Source organism: Ornithorhynchus anatinus, chromosome 5, assembly GCF_004115215.2.
Source record: "Ornithorhynchus anatinus isolate Pmale09 chromosome 5, mOrnAna1.pri.v4, whole genome shotgun sequence".
Lineage (NCBI taxonomy): Eukaryota > Metazoa > Chordata > Mammalia > Monotremata > Ornithorhynchidae > Ornithorhynchus > Ornithorhynchus anatinus.
The window spans coordinates 5,532,154-5,540,251 of record NC_041732.1 but is presented as its reverse complement, the minus strand read 5'-3'; the positions used below and the strand labels follow the sequence as shown (position 1 = coordinate 5,540,251).

General features: G+C 56.2%; 1 long non-coding RNA gene across 1 annotated transcript; it reads left to right on the top strand.

Moving 5' to 3' along the window:
- The first annotated feature begins 1,046 nt into the window (after nt 1-1,046).
- On the top strand, nt 1,047-3,091 carry LOC114812165. The gene is made up of 2 exons (XR_003759810.1): nt 1,047-1,160; nt 2,490-3,091. It is a non-coding gene; the product is annotated as an uncharacterized LOC114812165 (long non-coding RNA).
- Nucleotides 3,092-8,098: the final 5,007 nt, after the last annotated feature.

Below are 8,098 nucleotides of genomic sequence, written 5' to 3'. Positions count from 1 at the left end.
AGGCTTCCGGGCCCGGGGCGGGGCCGGACGGGGACGGGGGCGGGGACAAGGGACCATCTCAGACGCCGGGACCCGCCGGGGCTTTGGGGGGCGGGGCTTTGGGGGCGGGGATTTGGGGGCGGGGCTTTGGGGGCGGGGCCCTGGGACAAGGAAGGAGCGGATAGGCCGGGACCCGAGGGGGCGGGGCTGGAGGGGGCGGGGCCTGGGGTAAGGAAGGACCCGGTGGGCCGACAGGAGTAGGGAAGCGGCTTGGCTCAGCGGAAAGAGCCCGGGCTTGGGACTCCGAGGTCATGGGTTCGAATCCCGGCCCTGCCCCTTGTCAGCTGGGTGACTGGGGGCCAGTCGCTTCACCTCTCTGGGCCTCAGTGACCCCCATCTGTAAAGCGGGGAGGAAGACCGGGACAGCCCCGGGTGGGCCAACCCGATCACCTTGTTATCCTCCCCAGCGCTTAGAACCGTGCTTGGCACATAGTCAGCGCTTCAAAAATGCCGTTATCATTACTACTATTGGAGAAGCGGCGTGGCTCGGCGGGAAGAGCGCTGGCCGGGGACTCAGAGGTCATGGGCTCCAACCCCAGCTCCGCCTCTTGTCGGCTGGGTGACTTGGAGCAAGTCACTTCACTTGCCCGGGCCTCCGTTCCCTCAACTGTCAAATGAGGATGAAGACTGTCAGCCCCACGTGGGACAACCTGATCACAGCGCTCGGCACAGAGTGAGCGCTTAACCAACGCCGTCGTTATCATCGTCATTATTACCGAGCCCGACGGCGGACACGAGATCATCGGGTCTCTCTTCCCCCCGTTTTAGACTGTGAGCCCGTCGTCGGGCAGGGATTGTCTCTCTCAGTTGTCCAATTGTCCATTCCAAGCGCTTAGTACAGTGCTCTGCACACAGTACGATAAATACGAACGAACGAACGAACGAACGAACGAACGAACGAACGAAAGGTCAGACCCAATCCTTGTCCCTGAAGGGGGCTCACAGTCTTGAAAAGGGAGGTATTTTGCAGAAGAGGAAACTGTGACTCAGGGAAGACAAGTGCCCAAGGTCACACAGAAGGCTTGGGGCGGAGTTGGGATTCGGACCCAGGTCTTCTGACTCCCAGCTCTTGGCTCTCCGGACGAGGCCACGCTTCTCCCCGATCCCCCACGGAGGCCTCGGTAACGTCTCTCTCTCTCTCTCTCTCCCCCTCCAGACTTGTCGGGAGCAGGGATGTGTCTGTTGGCTGTTGCGCTGTCCTCTCCCGAGCGCTTAGCACCGTTCCCCGCCCACAGTAAACACTCGATAAATACGATCGAGCGACTGCCGGAGCCAGGGTCTGAGGCCGGGCGGCTCCTCGTCGTCCCCCAGTGGGCCAGAACTCGAGGCCCGTGCCCGCCGACGGGACTCTGACACCCGGCCCTCCCCCCCCCCCCCAACCCCGGGACGTCCCGGGGGCCGGGATCTGGCCGGGCCGGGCCCTAGGCGGGTTCCGGCCGAGGTCGGGCGCGGAGGAGAGGAAGTGAGCTCTGATGCAACGTGCTGCGTTTCCGTGTGGTTTTCCTTACTCGACCTCTAGCTCCCGGCACACTTGGGTCCCGGTTCTGAGGCGAGGGTGTCCCGGGGCCGTTTTCGGGGTCTGGGCCCCGCTCCCCGCGCCCCCCTCGACGCGACTCCGGGGGAGGGGAGGTCGGGGATGCGGAGGGGACCCCGAGGGAGCCGAGGGACGTGCGGATCCTTAAGGCGACCCTTGTGCCCTCTCCCACCCTGGCGGGAGGGTCTCGAGCCCCCTCCCTCCCAGGATAACAGGCTGGATTGGGAAAGGGAATGCCGATGGGGGAGAACTTCCACAGCCTCCCCTTGCCTCTGGTCCATCCCTCTGGCCTGGCTTTGCCCCCCAGGGGCACTTACCCCGAGGAAGGGAAGACTCAGTCGGTCGTATTTCCTGAGCGCTCACTTGGAACAGATCACTGAACTGAGCGCTCGGGGGAGGACGACAGTCGACAGGCACACACCCTGCCCACAGCGAGCTTACCGTTTAGAGGGGAGATAGATATTAATAGAAATAGGTAAAGGACGGATACGGACATAAGTGGTGTGGGATTGAGGGCGGGGAGGACGAAAGGAGCAAGATAGGGGGACGCAGAAGGGAGTCAGGGAAGGCCCCTTGCGACGCGTAGGGTCGCGGGGTCTCTCTCCTCACGGGGCCCCCGGCGTCGGTCTCCCCGCTTCATTTCGCGGGCCGGGGAGGCGCCTTCTGCCGGAGGGGGAAGAGACGGGGCACGACCGACCGTTCCGCAGGGCGCGAGGTCGTGGGCGTGACCTTCGCATCCTCCCGGGAGGCCCCGGCCCCGCTCCTTCTCGGAGCCTCGGCGGCCACAGGCCGGGGGAAGTCCGGACGGGCGAAACCAGCCGCAAACCCCAAACCTTACTTGAGCAGAGAGCTGACGGCTGATCTGCTCCCGAGGAGCAACACTAAGGGCTCCGTTTCACCTCCCCTTTCCCAACAGTCCGAACCTCGAGATTGGGTCACGTAGGAAGGCGAAGGGGACCTGTCCGCCCCCGGACTCCAGACTGACCCGGAACGATGCCGACGGGAGCCCCGTCCCTCTCTCGTGAATCGACCCCTCTCTCCGGCGGGAGAATCTGCACACGCTGACGGAGCCTAGAGCTGAGCCGTGGAGAGACCGCCCTCTCGTCGGGGTCACCCGTGTCGGAAAGGTGGGACCGAGTTGATTCGCCCCTGCCGGGCGGGAGCGGCACGGGGAAGAGACGGAGGCGGATCATCGGGGGATCAAAATGTCCGTCGGAGACAACGGCAGAGCCTTGAGTTTTTACCGCGCAGAAGAAGGCGACGGTAAACCACTTCTGTACTTTTGACCAAAGGAAACCTCTACGGAAAAACAACCACAGAGTCGCTATGGATCGGAAAGGACTCGACAGCATCGGAGAAGGAGACGAGCACCCCCTAGACCGGCAATTCCTTGTGGGCAGGGAACATGAGCCTTCCGGGGGGTCGGGGACCAGGACTCATTTCCGACTGTGAATCCCACCGGTTGCTCTGTACCGTGCTCGGCCCCGAATAAGCGCCTAATAAATACCACCACCATTACCCTTCATGGTATTTATTAAGCACTTACTATGTGCCAGGCGCTGGACTTCGGCGCTAGGGTGGACACAAGCAAATCGAACTAGACACGGGCCCCGTCCCACGTGGGTCTCACAGTGTCAATCCCCATTTTACAGATGAGGTAACCGAGGGCCAGAGAAGTGAAGTGACTTGCCCGGGGTCACCCAGCAGATGAGTGGAGGAGCCGGGATCAGAAACCATGACCTTTGATTCCCAGGCCTGCGCTCAGAGAAGCAGCGTGGCTCGGTGGAAAGAGCCCGGGCTTGGGAGTCAGAGGTCACGGGTTCAGATCCTGCCTCTGCCACCCGTCAACTGTGTGACTTTGGGCAAGTCACTTCACTTCTCTGGGCCTCAGTGACCTCGTCTGTGAAATGGGGATGAAGCCTGTGAGCCCCATGAGGGACAACCGGATCACCTTGTATCCCCCCCAGCGCTTAGAACGGTGCTTGGCACATAGTAAGCGCTTAACAAATACCAACATTAGTAGTATTATTATTATTATTATTATCCACTCCGCTACACGGCTCCTGCTCCTACTATTAGACTGTTTTCTCCCAAGCACCTGGTACAGTGCCGGGCACCCAGTGAGCACTCAATAAATACCGCCGATCGATGGCATTTAATATCCTCTAGACTGCAAGATCCTTGTCGGCAGGGAAAGTGGCAACCGACTCTTCCGCACTGCGCTCTCCCAACCTCTGCACACAGTCAGTGCTTAATAACGTCTGCCTCCCCGCCTCTAGACCGTGAACCCGTTGTGGGCGGGGGTTGCATCTGTTTATTGCCCTATTGCCCTCTCCCAAGAGCTTAGTACAGTGTCCTGCACACGGTAAGCACTCAATAAATACGGCTGATTGATCGACTGGCTCCCGACCCAATGCCAGGAGAAGCAGCGTGCCGTAATGGAGAGAGCCTGGGCCTCAGAAGGACCTGGGTTCTAATCTCGGGCTCCGCCACCTGTCTGCTGTGTGACTTTGAGCCAGTCACTTCACTGCTCTGGGCCTCAGTTCCCTCACCTGTAAAATGGGGCTTGAGACTGTGAGCCCCGCGAGGGACAGAGACAGTTTCCAACCGGATTTGCTTGTATCCCCCCCTCTCCCCCCGCCCGCCCCCCCAGTGCTTAGTATAGTGCCTGGCACATAGTAGAGAAGCGGCGTGGCTCCGTGGAAAGAGCCCGGGCTTGGGAGTCAGAGGTCAAGGGTTCGAATCCCGGCTCTGCCACTTGTCAGCTGGGTGACTGTGGGCGAGTCACTTCACTTCTCTGGGCCTCAGTTCCCTCATCTGGAAAATGGGGATTAAGACTGTGAGCCTCACGTGGGACAACCGGATTACTCTGTAATAATAATAATGATAATAATGTCGGTATTTGTTAAGCACTTACTATGTACAGAGCACTGTTCTAAGCGCTGGGGTAGATACAGGGTCATCAGGTTGTCCCACGTGAGGCTCACAATTAATCCCCATTTTCCAGATGAGGTCACTGAGGCACAGAGAAGTGACTTGTCCACAGTCACACAGCTGACAAGTGGCAGAGTCGGAATTCGAACCCATGTTCTCCCCCGATTCGACCGTAAGCCCGTCAGAGGGCAGGGACTGTCTCTATCTGTTACCGATTTGTACATTCCAAGCGCTTAGTACAGTGCTCTGCACATAGTAAGCGCTCAATAAATACTCACTTCTCTGTGCCTCAGTTCCCTCATCTGTAAAATGGGGATTAACTGTGTGCCTCACGTGGGACAACCTGATCACCCTGTATCTCCCCCAGCGCTTAGAACAGTGCTCTGCACATAGTAAGCGCTTAACAAAAACCAACGTTATTATTATTATTATTATAATATTATTATTAACAAACATCGTAATTATTATTAATAACGACGCAGCCGATGATAATGATGATAATATGGGGGTTAGCGCCACCTGGTGGCCTCCGGTTTTCGCTGGACTCCTCTGCCCCCTGGTGGTTGCTCGGAGCTCTAACACCTCGCGTTCGGCTCATTGAGATTTCAGGAGATTTAGAATCGCTCGGCTCGGTCCTTCGACCGTATTTATTGAGCGCTTCCTGTGCAGAACACTGGGCTAAGCGCTTGGAAAGTACAGTTCAGCAACAAAGAGAGACGGTCCCTGCCCACAACGGGCTCGCGGTCTAGAAGGGGGGAGAGAGGCATCCAAACAAGCAAATAGGCATCAGTAGCATCATTATAAAGCGAGTTATAACTAACTACACATCATTAATAAAAATAAATAGAATTATAGTTATAAATAGGTACATGTATATACACAGCGCCGGGCTATTCGCACAGGAGGGCCTCGGGAAACACAGTCCACCCCTTCCATCCTCGCCTGCAAACGGAAGGGGAATTCCACCTCCCTTTTGCGTCGCCCTGACTCCCTTTATTAATGATAATAATAGTCGTTCTTGTTCATTCGTTCAATCGCATTTATTGAGCGCGTACTATGTGCAGAGCACTGTACTAAGTGCTTACTATGTGCCAAGCACTGTTCTTCACTGTTCATTCATGCCTCCCATCCCCACAGCACTTAGGTCCATAGCCGTCACTTGTTTATTTCTATTCATATCCGCCTCCCCCTCTAGACTGTAAGATCTTTGTGGACAGGGAATCTGTCTATTCTTCTTTTGGACTCTCCCAAGTGCTTAGTCTGGTGCTCTGCGCATAATAAGGGCTCAGGAAATAAAACGGACCAACTGACTGGCTCCCAACACAACCCCGGGAGAAGCAGCAGGGCCTAGTGGATAGAGCACCGGCCTAGGAGGCAGAAGGACCTGGATTCTAATCCTGACTCCGCCACTCACCTGCTGTGTGACCTTGGGCAAAGCCACTTCACTTCCCTGCATCAATTCGAGGAGGAGCAGCATGGCCTAGTGGCAAGAGCCCGGGCCTGTGAGTCAGAGCCCCTGAGTTCTAATCTCTGCTTCGTCACTTCATCACTTGCCTGCTGGGCGATCTTAACTTCTCGGTGCCTCACTTTCCCCATAAGAAAAATGGGGTTTCGATACCGGTTCTGCCTCCGACTTGGACTCCGAGCCCCGTGGACCGTGCCCAGCTTGACTTGAATTTTTACCCCAGCGACTAAAACGGTGATCAATACGTAATAAGCACTTAAGCACTTAAATGTAAAAAAAAATGGTGGTACTCGTTAAGCGCTTACTCTGTGCCAGACACTGTTCCGAGCGCTAGGGTAGATACAAGGGAATCAGGTTGACAAGGGGCTCACAGTCTTAATCCCCATTTTCCAGATGAGGGAACTGAGGCCCAGAGAAGCGAAGGGACTTGCCCAGAGTCACGCAGCTGACAAGTGGCGAAGCCGGAATTAGAACCCACAACCTCTGACTCCCAAGCCCGGGCTCTTTCCACCGAGCCACGCTGCTTCTCTATAACAACAACAATAATAACAAGGAGAAGCCAGGTTGAAATTGTTTCCCAAGCCTGACTCCGAATGACAGCCAGCGAGCCCAGGGGTCCCCAGACTCGTTGGGGGACGGAGGGTGTCCTGCCCACAACTGCCCCACCGTGGGGGTGGGCGGGATCCCAGCGTCGCTAAGGGATGCAGATCTGCCCCCTGGAGATCCACCCCAGACCCGGCCTAGTGAAGCAGCGTGGCTCAGTGGAAAGAGCCTGGGCTTGGGAGTCAGAGGTCGTGGGTTCCAATCCCGGCTCCGCCACCTGTCAGCCGTGTGACTGAGGGCAAGTCACTTCACTTCTCTGGGCCTCAGTTCCCTCATCTGGGAAATGGGGATGGAGCCTGTGAGCCTCACGAGGGACAACCTGATGACCCTGTATCTACCCCAGCGCTTAGAACGGTGCTCCGCACATAGGAAGCGCTTAACAAATACCAACGTAATTATCATTAGTGGAAAGAGCACAGGCCCGGGAGTCAGAAGATCCGGGTTCTAAACCCTCTCCCTCGGCCACCGGCTCCCTACGAGACCCGGGGCGAGTCGTTTAACTGCTGTATGACTCGGTTTTCTCATCTGTATCTCCCCCACGGTTAGTACAGAGTCTGGCGCATAGTAAGCGCTTAATAATATTAATAATAATTGTGGTGTTTGCTAAGCGCTTACTATGTGCCACGCACTGATCCTAGCACTGGGGTGGATACAGGGTAATCGGGTTGTCCCACGTGGGGCTCGCACTTTAATCCCCATTTTACAGATGAGGTCACGGAGGCCCAGAGAAGTGAAGTGACTTGCCTGAGGTCACACAGCTGACAACGGGCGGAGCCGGGATTCGAACCCTTGACCTCTGACTCCCAAGCCCGGGCTCTTTCCACTAAATCACGCTGCTTTACCAAAAAAGGAAAAAAGAGAGACAGAGATGGGCAGCCAGGGCTAGAGATTGCTGACATCCTGGCCCCCATCCATCAGTCTATCCATTGTATTTATTGAGCACTTACTGTGTGCAGAGCACTGTACTAAGCACTTGGAAGAGTACGATAGACCAGAGTCGGCTGAAACGTTCCCTGCCCACAAGGAGCTTACATTCTAGAGGGGGAGGTCACTCCTCCATTCCCCCCAACCCCTTGGCTCTGGCAAGAGTTCAGGCTCTCAGAGCTCAGTGATGATAATGAAAATGACTACGGTATTCGACAAGCGCATGTACTATGTGCCGAGCACTAAGTGCCGGGGTAGATACAAGATAATTAGGTTGCACGTGGACCTCAGAGTCTAAGTAGGAGGGAGAACAGGTATCGAACCCCCATTCTGCAGATGAGGGAACTGAGGCACAGGGAAGTTAAGTCACCCAAGGGACAATCGGTGCCTCAGTGGTATTTATTGAGCACCTACTACGTGCAGAGCACTGAACTAAGTGCTTGGGAGGGTACGATACAACGGAATTAGCGGACTCGTCCCCTGTCCGTAACGAGCTCACAGTCTACAGGGGGAGAAAGACATTAATAAAAGTCTGAATAATTGAATGAACAACTGAATATCCGTAGACATATTTAGTGCCCGAGGATGGGTAAGACAAC